Source organism: Cheilinus undulatus, linkage group 22 (genome assembly GCF_018320785.1).
Source record: "Cheilinus undulatus linkage group 22, ASM1832078v1, whole genome shotgun sequence".
Lineage (NCBI taxonomy): Eukaryota > Metazoa > Chordata > Actinopteri > Labriformes > Labridae > Cheilinus > Cheilinus undulatus.
In genome coordinates, this window is record NC_054886.1 from 25370453 (window position 1) to 25380485 (window position 10033).

Sequence of the window (10033 nt, forward strand, 5' to 3'; positions counted from 1 at the left end):
ATACTTTATTTTGTTTGTAAGGACCTGTGCCATGTAGTGAACGTTAATAATGACAGCTTCTGTAATGCGGTCTCAACTGAACTTTACGCCTGCCCACTAAGCGGGACTTCCTGTCAGCCTGCTAGCTAGCATTCTGGTTGACAGAAACAGAGCCTCTGCCTGCCGAGCTATCTGTCAATCAAATGAGACGCGCCAATCAGTTTTCATCCTAAATATAATCCAAACGATCGTGGTAAAAAAAAATAACCCCCCTGTACAGTGGGAACACAATAAGATACTAGCTAATGAGACACGTTTGGTATTTTGAACCATGCTGTAAACCAGTTTATTTCGTGTGTCAAAACCGGCTGTTTAACATGTGTGCAGATGGAACTTCTGGTGTTCCTGCAGCCTGCCTCAAGTGGAAACTCGCGGTACAGCAATTTTTTGCACCTCCACATTGGCTTCATTTTTCAGGACTGGAGGTTGCTGCTTGCACAGACCAGAAGTCTCACGTGATCTGGTCTAAGCAGAGGAGAAGAGGGAACAGTCAACTGCTTGCTGCCAGCTGGCAGTGCCTGCTGCCAACTAGTGGTCAGGGGGTGAAATTATACCACAAACTACCGCACCAAAAAGTTAATTATTCATTAAAAAATATCAATATTGCATTTTAAAATATTGATACAGTATTGTGCCGCAAAATATTGCGATATAGTGATATTTAGTGTATCGATATTTTCTTACACCCCTGGTAAATTTTAACCAGAGTAACTGTACTTTTACTAGGGTACAATAGTCTGGTACTTTTTCCACCTCTGCAATGGGGCCACAGTCCTCTCTGGAGTCCCCTGTGGAGCATATATGCTGGTCTATCTGGATGAGAAAAAAATATGTTGTACACATTATTGAGTTATCAGCAAAAAGGAAAGATGGCAGCATTAAAGTTTAGTGCACAAGTTAGTGCATATGGCTAAAAAAGCAAACAAGCATCATGGTCATTAACTTCACCATAATGATATTGGTGCTTTGAATTGGTTCCTGAGGCAGTTCTGCCAGTTGCTCTACGGTTTTGCCCTGGGTGTCCTTATTATTTCTGCTGTGAGGCCTCTCTCTATCCACCACAGCTGGATTATTTTCAGTCTAAGTGAGAGATTGGTGTTGTTGATTATGCAACAACACTACCAGTAAACATTAATAGGTTAGTTTAATATCAGTATGTACATAAGATGAGATAAGGATATAACACTTTATTAAGCCTGGCACATACACACCAGGGCAGCACAAAATTTTTGTTTTAATCTTTATATTATGATTTTTTTTTTTTATTTGTTCATCATCATCCCAATATCAACTTGCCAAGACAGCCTGAACCAAGATAAATAAGACAGTTCATTAAAACGTGGTAACAAATTATATCTTGTTATGCCTTAATGACTTGAATTTTTAATTGAACAGGATTACTGCACATTGGAGTTTTTCCAAATTTCAGACAGGCCTAATACACACTGGTTAATTTCAAACAGACAGTAGCATTATCTATAGGCAGTTTGACAAATACAGGAAATGGTGAATAATGCTAATTTTGGACTCTACAAAAGCTAATATTAGGCTAGCTAACACTACCTCATTGGGGTCGTTAAAAAGCCAAATAGAATTAGCCAAATGAGCATTTTCATATAAAGCATCACCAATTTTCAACCATTACATCGATGGTTACATCAGTCTGTCAGGTCTGTCTCACATTTTTTGTACATAAGAAGCAAAGGTGCCTTTGTACATTTCCAGTCATTCCATACACCTGTCCCAACTATTATGGAACACATTGCAGGCATGAGATTTAGAATGTGCACAATTTGTGCTCCCCTGGACCCTAAAATTAATAGTATGAAGTTAATATGGGTTCAAAAGGATTCCTGAATCACTGTTTTCTGTTTTTATTCACATTTTTATATAATGGCCCAACCTTTTTGGAACTGGGGTTTGTCCAGCTGAACTGCTGGGTGGAGATCAGACAGGCACTGAGTGTCAGTTGGATGGCGGTGAAGGAGAATTTTAGCTCTGAGTGAGACTATGCCCTCTAGTGGATGAGTTTTTAGTAACCATATCAACATTAGAGCGTGTTGTAGGCACTGAGGCTTGTCCTGTAAACATGCATGTATTTCTTCTCATAGAAAATAACTGAGCCTTGATAGTTTTACTTTCATCAACAGGACCAATCCAGCTGCTGTATCTGTGATTGCTTTGCATACACCAAACTATCTATTCTCTGGTTTTAGGTCAGCGTTTCTCTACCACCTGTCACCTCCATGAGTACTACCTTATTGAGGATGAAATGACCTGGGATGAAGCCCAGAGATACTGCAGAGAGGAGCACACAGACCTGGCCACAGTGTCTGACATGACAGACGCTCAGAGACTCAGTGAGTTGGTGGATGGAAAAGAAGCCTGGATCGGTCTTTCCAGCAACCAGGGAGGAGACAACAGACAGTGGCACTGGTCTTTGCCAGGGCTGCCAGGGGTGAACTTCAGTGATGTCAAGGAGTATTTTCATAGAAATGAGCCAAATGATGGTAGCGGTCCTGAGAATTGTGTACAAATTTTAAATGGCAAATTAATTGATAAGCGGTGCAGCTCTTCCAGTGGATTTATTTGCCTCAATGGTAAGAAAATGTCACATTTCTAATTGATTTATTTTTTGTTCATATCACATTATCAAGCTTTCTTCCACTTTATTCAAATAAGAGCTGTTGGTATGATGCTAAACACAGGATGCCCCAGTTGATCTGCCACTGATCGTTTTCAAACATTTATCATTTCAAATACATTAAAGCTAATCACTTGTGAAGCACTGAAGTGTGATTATAATGAATGCTAATCAGATGTACCTCAGCTTGCGTGCTGCTGGTGCTGCCATTGGTCAGTCATCCTCTACCCCAAAACAGCCAAATAAAGATCCCACAACCTTTGTAGAAAGTCTGACAATCATAATTGGAAGTTCAAATCAGTGTTGGAATTGTCAGGAGAAATGCTAGTTAGCTAATTAGGTAACATAAGGCTAGCATATAATGCGTTTAGGGTCAGATTCATAGGAAGGCCAAGGTGAAGCTCAATAGAATCAGAATCTCTTTTTTGTCCCTAAGGTAAGGTATTTTATGAAAAGGTTTTTATGTTTTAAAAAAGACTATATTGTGCTACAGCATAAATAAAAAAAAAACCATTTATGTTGCTTTGATAAGAGTAATTATGATTCAGGTTAAACAATATTATTATTAACACAGCTTAACTCTACAGTGGACCGTGATTTTGCTGACCTCCATAGGTCGCCCATTTGACTGGGCCCTAATAAGCTCTCCCCTTTGTCCCCCTTTCTGGGAGACCCTGCTTTTAACCCTAACTTAACTGAAAGATTCATCATATTTATTTAGGAAGTTTTTGGGTGTATTTAGGTCTTGACAGTGGTAGTGTGTGACACTGATGGTTAAATTATTAACATGATAAAATTAATCAAATCAAATCGTTAGACCAGTGAAGATACACAGCTTTACCCTGATTGCTACAAAGCTAACAGCTAAACCAGCTGCTGTACCAAAATGTAAAATATGATCAATATTGGCAGATCCAAATCACAGGATCAGTTTGTTGTTGGGACATCCATAGAAACTCTTTGAATTATTAAATACCTGATTCTGCTCTGGAGAAATGCTTTTGTACCTTGAACTATTGTTTCACTTGCTGGTAACCATGATTTGAAGAAAACTGAGTATTTCTTGTCAACATCCTCAGAAGCAGATCATCCTGATAGAAGATTCACACGGATTGGTAGGTGGATGAACTGGACCCAGGCTCAGAATTATTGCAGGGAACATCACATCGATCTGGCCAGTGGACTCAACGTTTTCGAGGACGACACATTTCTGAAACTTTTAGATTATGGTTTGTTGTGGTTTGGCCTCTTCAGAGACACCTGGACTTGGTCAGATGGAAGCAACTCAGGTTTCAGAAACTGGGATCAGGGCTTGTTCAAGGATGGAATCGACAGGAAGGAGTGTGCAACTGTTTTAGACGAATCTGGAAAATGGGGCTCTGATGGTTGTGATGAGAAAAAACCCTTCTTCTGCTATGACGGTCAGTTGTGCAAAAGTCTGACTAACTTTTTTTCTTCATAAGAAACAGAGATCCACCAAAAGATTAGAGAAACAAAAATCATAATACTGGTTTGAAAAGTTTGCTGCTTCTTCTTGTATTTGTTCTTTTATTTTCAGGATGTTTCATAGCACCTTTATGCTGATGATACTTAGATATATTTTTCCACTAGATGACATAACCTTTGTCAGATTTCATTTCTCTGAAACTGCTTTCAAAGACTGGATGTCTCTATATTTCCTCAGTCTTTACCCTGAGAAATTTGAAAAACACTATGTGCACAAAAGTATTTGGCCACACCTTTTCATTATTGAATTCATGTGTATAAAACAGACCCATTAACACAGTTGGAAAAAATCAAGCAATCTGTATTTGCTAACATTAATGATACAGAAGGGGTTGTTCTGAAGAGCTCATTGGCTTCAAGCGTGGTACTGTCATGGGTGCCATCTTTGTTTCATCCCTGCTGGATATTCCAGAGTCAACTGTAAGTGATATTATTTGAAAATGGAAGTATTTAGGAACAACAGCAACTCAGCCACGAAGCAGAAGATTGGGGTCAGTGACTGAAAGGTAGAGCGTTAAAGTCGCCAACGCTCTGCTGATTCCATAACTGAACTGAATATATATTATAAGAAACATTACTTAATTACTTGGTTACTGCACTCTTAGAAGTAAAAGTGCTGAATAGAACCATATAAGGTTCTTCGGCTTGTCCTCATAGGAAAACGCTTTTTGGTTCCTGTTAGAACCCTTTATAAAGGTTCCACCTGGAACCCTTCCGGAGGGTTCTATCTTGAACTCAACATCAAGTGTTATACCTGGAACCATAAGTGGAAGGTTCCTTTCAGAACCTTCTATTAGAGGTTCTACAAAGAATCCTGCAATGATGTAGTGATTTCACTGATAACCCTTACTAAGGGTTCAATCCAGAACCCTTTCACCCTCTAAGGGTTTCATCTGGATTCCACACAGGGAGTTCCACTGAGAACCCTTTTATATTTCAAGGGTTTCATCCAGAACCAACACAGGGAGTTATTATGCATGTTTAGTTTATTAATTCATGTTTTTAGTGAGAAGTGTTTTTTGAAGTGTGACACCATGAGTGAGGGGGTCAATGTTGCAGACCACCCTGTCTGTATGCGGGCATATCTCTGGTTGAGCATAAATCACAGCTGCATATGCTTCCTGTGCCAACGCTTGTCAATGTCATTCAACTTGTCTGGGAGTCATTCCTTACCACTGCTCACCACAATATGTAAATGTGGACTTTCATCATGCGCCACATCTCCCAATAGTGACAAGTCCTTTATAATCATTACTGCATCCAGGAAGAGCAGTTCATTACTCCTACCCTGGTAGGATGGAGACACACGGTAATTCAATGCGTCAGTTTCACCGTACATAGAAGTCATATTGGAGGCATTGCCTGTCGGTGCCAACAGATGCATTGACTGTTTCACCCCTGGTTTCTTGAAAATTTTGAAATAGCCCCTCCCCTTAAAGAACTAAACATACTAAGTTATCTCAGCTAATACAGTACAAACAACTAATCTGATTTAGTAATGTCAGCGTTTTTTGCCAAAACACAGAAGAATAAGTAATGATTCCTGAAAAGTTTAAGTATCAAGTAAATGCTGGATGGGAGAGAAAAAATTCCAAACAAGGAGTCCACATTCCTCCAAAGAAACAACTATTCTTGTTCTTTGGTTTTACCTGGTCTTACCTGCAGACCACAATACAACATTACAGATGCATACTGCCACGTACTGACCGAACCGTTATGTAAACAAATCTCACTGGTTTTATGTGTTTCATTTGAATTCACTCAAACTTAGAAAGAATCACATTGGTTTTATCTATTTAGAATAACTAAAGGTTGGAAATATGTTAAATTGAGTAAAACCAAGTAAATTTGTTCATCTAATACCTATGACAGCCAAACAGAGAGCACATTGTGTTGCTTCATTATATATTTGCACTGTATTCTTAGGTTAAGTGTTGTACATCATGACTTGGAAATTTTCACCAAAAACAATATCAAAAAAGATCTTCAGCAGACAAATGCCCTTCAACTCAATCTCATACACAGTGTATCTCACATTAGACGGACTAACCTATTAACCTAGTTTTGGTTTGTGGCAAAGGAGGGTTCCCACACCAGGTCTGAAACTGGTCAAACAAAGGGCTGGCTTTGGCTGGCTGGTTAGTGAAGTTGTCTGTCTTAGAGACTGGGGTTCAAAACCCAATGTGGGAACCCTCCACTTTGCTACACTGCACAATACATGTATCTATTTAACTATTGTATGGCATGAAATAATGGAAAAGACATTTAAGACTGTGGCAGAACAAGTACAATGAATTGATAAGGGTATTACAGATACATCTGCATTAAAAATTCTATTCGAAACATGGCTAAACATTTGAATAGGGTGAGGATCTTCTCATACCCATGTTTTTAACAGCCCTCAAAAAACTCCTTCTTCCAAAAAGGGTTCTCTGTATTGAAACGGTTCTTAAAGGAACCCTTAGTCTTACAAAGACCCCTTGAAGAACCCTTTTTTTTTTTTTTTTAAAGGGTTTTCCAGAAATAAATGGTTCTGGGTAGAACTTCTGCCCTTCAAGAAGAACCCTTTTGGAACCCTTACTTCTAAGAGTGTGTAGGTGTGAAGAAAGAGCTGAGAACAACAAACCCAAAGGGAGTTTGGTGCCTTTCTCTCTAGTAAATGATATGGAACTATTTGATATCTGCTGTATTCATATGCATACCAGTGTTTTAGGGTTAAGTTTGTGCTTTCTGTGTATTTTCCTTTTATAACAGACAAAGTGGTCCTGGTCAAACAAAGGCTGACCTGGGAGCAGGCCTTATACTACTGCAGAGATAACTACAATGACCTGGTCTCCATCACAAACCGTCACCAGCAGAGATGGGTCCAAGCCAGAGCCAAGAACGCCTCCACCTCCCACGTGTGGCTGGGACTGCGCTACACCTGCACTCTGGATTTCTGGTTCTGGATCAGTGACGAGGTGGTCAGCTACAAGAACTGGGCTCCAGGTCAAGAGATGGATGGCTGTGACATGTCTGGAGCCATGGCAAAAGAAGGAGATCATCAGTGGTTCAAAAAGCAGGACGAGGAAAAGTTTAACTTTATCTGCTCCAAGGATTAGAAACAACTTTCCACACTGTTAGCGATGTTTTATTCTTTCATCACTTTGATTTTAGTGGTGGTTTTAGTGGTTTAGTGGAGCCTGACATTTTTGGCTGGGGTAGCCTTTCTGTGTGTTTGAATATACAAATATATAGCATCTTATGCCTGTTATGTACATGCCATCTTTTCAACCTTAGAAAGTAGCACAACAAAAGCTAGCTTAATTCCAGGACATGCAATGAAGACATTAATGACACTCTAAAGAACTAATTAAAGGAATTAGACAAATAAGACTACTGACATTCTGTTTCCAAGCATTTGAGGCCTTTGTTTGAAACATGTATATGTGAAAATATTCCCAACCCCTTTACTTTTTTAAATTTTGTTTTTTTCAACCTGATGCTTAAGGCCACCAATCTGGGTTTTATGGCAGAGTGGCTGATGGAGGCCTTAACCGAAGTGTCTGCTTATTTGAACATTGGAAAGTATGCAGATAAAAAAGTCATGTGATTGGTCCAGTGGGTAGAGCAACATGACCACCGGTCTGTAAGTAATGTCGTCAAGCATGTTGTGTGTACTCCAGGGGTGTAGCTAGGGACTTAGGGCCTCCAGAAAGAGTATCACACAGGGCCCCCCTTAACCAGCTAACCAAGCAACAAATGTTGCTTCATTTTTACAAATTCTTATGCATTTTAATGTATTTTTGAACCATAATTTCCCCGTTTATGAGCAATATTTTTACATTGTTTAAATTAAATGTACTCACATTATTTCACAGCACTGGATGACACCAACTGAACATTTTCAAAGGGAGGAACAGGGGACCCCCAGTACTTTATTTTACTGTATCTACTACAAATATCAGTCTGTTGTATGATCCATTTAATCACCGTTAATTAAAAAGTGACACTAATTACTAAGAATAAATAAATAAAAAACACACTTTTCATTGCAGGCTTCTCAAGGGCCTTTCCCTATTGTGGGCCCGTGTAATCAGTACCACCACCCCCCACCCCCCCACCCCCCCGACCTTTTTGTCAAGGCTCCCTTAAAACTTTGGAAAAATATTAAGTCACCTCTGCCAAAAAGTAACAAAACAAATAAACCAAAAAAAAAAAAAAAAATTTACACCCCTATTTATGCAGTAATCAAGTCGATACAATAAATCTCTAAAGCACTCTTGTAAAACAAATTAAATGCTCTGGATGAAATGCATTGTGATTTAGGAGCATATAAGACCATTTGATTAGTTGTGCAGGTATAGTTAATGATCTGCATATTCATGATAAATCCTGGTTTCATTAAAAGGGTTTTTAAAGCCCCCCTGGTAATACCAGGGTGCTGTAGCACCCCTGTTGAGAGCCGCTGCTCTAGAGTGGGATAAATGGCTGTAGATAATGAAACAACCAGTCAAATCTACTTGCCTGTACTTGAAATAATCAGATGTGCATTTTCTCATCCACGCCCAAATGAAATAGATATTCTGAGTTGTTTTGCTCATTACAGTAATTCAATATTTTACTCTTTGGTGAAGATTTGTTGATGCTTAGAAAATGTTTTAAACTACTTTGTTAATGATAACATTTTTGTAGTTTCATGTAACGAGATATTTTATTTTACTCTTCAATGCTTATTTTCTCTGCATATTACAAATAAAAAGAATGAAATGTTTTGATTTTGTTGTGTTCCTTGGTAAGGTTTCATATCTTTGTAGTTTGGTGTAGGCACTGCAGAGTTAAGGATCTGTTTTGCTCCCCTGTATAAAAATACATCTGTGTTTCAAACAGTAGAAGTGTCAGAGCCCATGTGAGCATCTGTTAGGTTGGGGTGTAATAGAAAAATAGTCCACTAGAGGTCACTGTCTCTCATAGAGCTCCACATCTCTGTCATTGTTGCTCCATCCTTCCTCTGCCCAGCTGCTCTGTTGTTGTTGTTTGTCTCTGTGTTCAGATGAGCTAACATCATAAACGCAGTGCATTCAGAGGGTTTTCACACCATCACATTTTTCAGTTTTACTATGTTGCAGCCTGATGCTACAGTCTGAAACTTCATTTTGATTCTCATTACTCTAAACTCAGTACCCCAAAAAAACAAAGTGAAAACTGACTCTTTTTGAAAAACTAAAAAAACTGAAATATCACACTGATATAAGTATTCAGGCCTGTTGCAAACACTTGAAATTTAGTTCCCCATTCTCTTGATCATTGCTGAGATGTTTCTACACCTTGTCCACCTAGAGCCTTTTAGCGCTTTTTAATTGTGTTTTTTGCTCTCGCTTTGGCAGTAATCATGCTAAGATGATGTTATTTGAGAAAGATGTTCAATTTTTAATGTTTCTTATGCAGCAGCGCTGCTGCATGGCAGCAATGTGGTCTTACAGATAACGGGAGTTCGTGTTGTATTTTAGTTTTTACTATAAACTATTAATAAAACACTCAGCTCAAAAGGGTCAAGTTTTCTACAGTCACAAATATTAATAACAAATTTCAACAGTTTACTAAGAAATATACTTACCTTGTATTGCTTGATAGATTTTGTTTTACTGAGGGATGTTTTGTTCTTCCTCTTCATGTTGAAGCAGGCCATTGGAGAACTTGTGGAGAGCCTGAAGAAAAGAGGAATATCTTTTAAAAGTTTGAGTGCACTTTAACTTCTTATACAATGACACTCATATCAATCACAATCATTTTCAGAAATGAACACAGTGGTGAAAAATAGTTGGCACTTACCAGTGAAAAACTTCATGGACTCTGTCTGAAAGA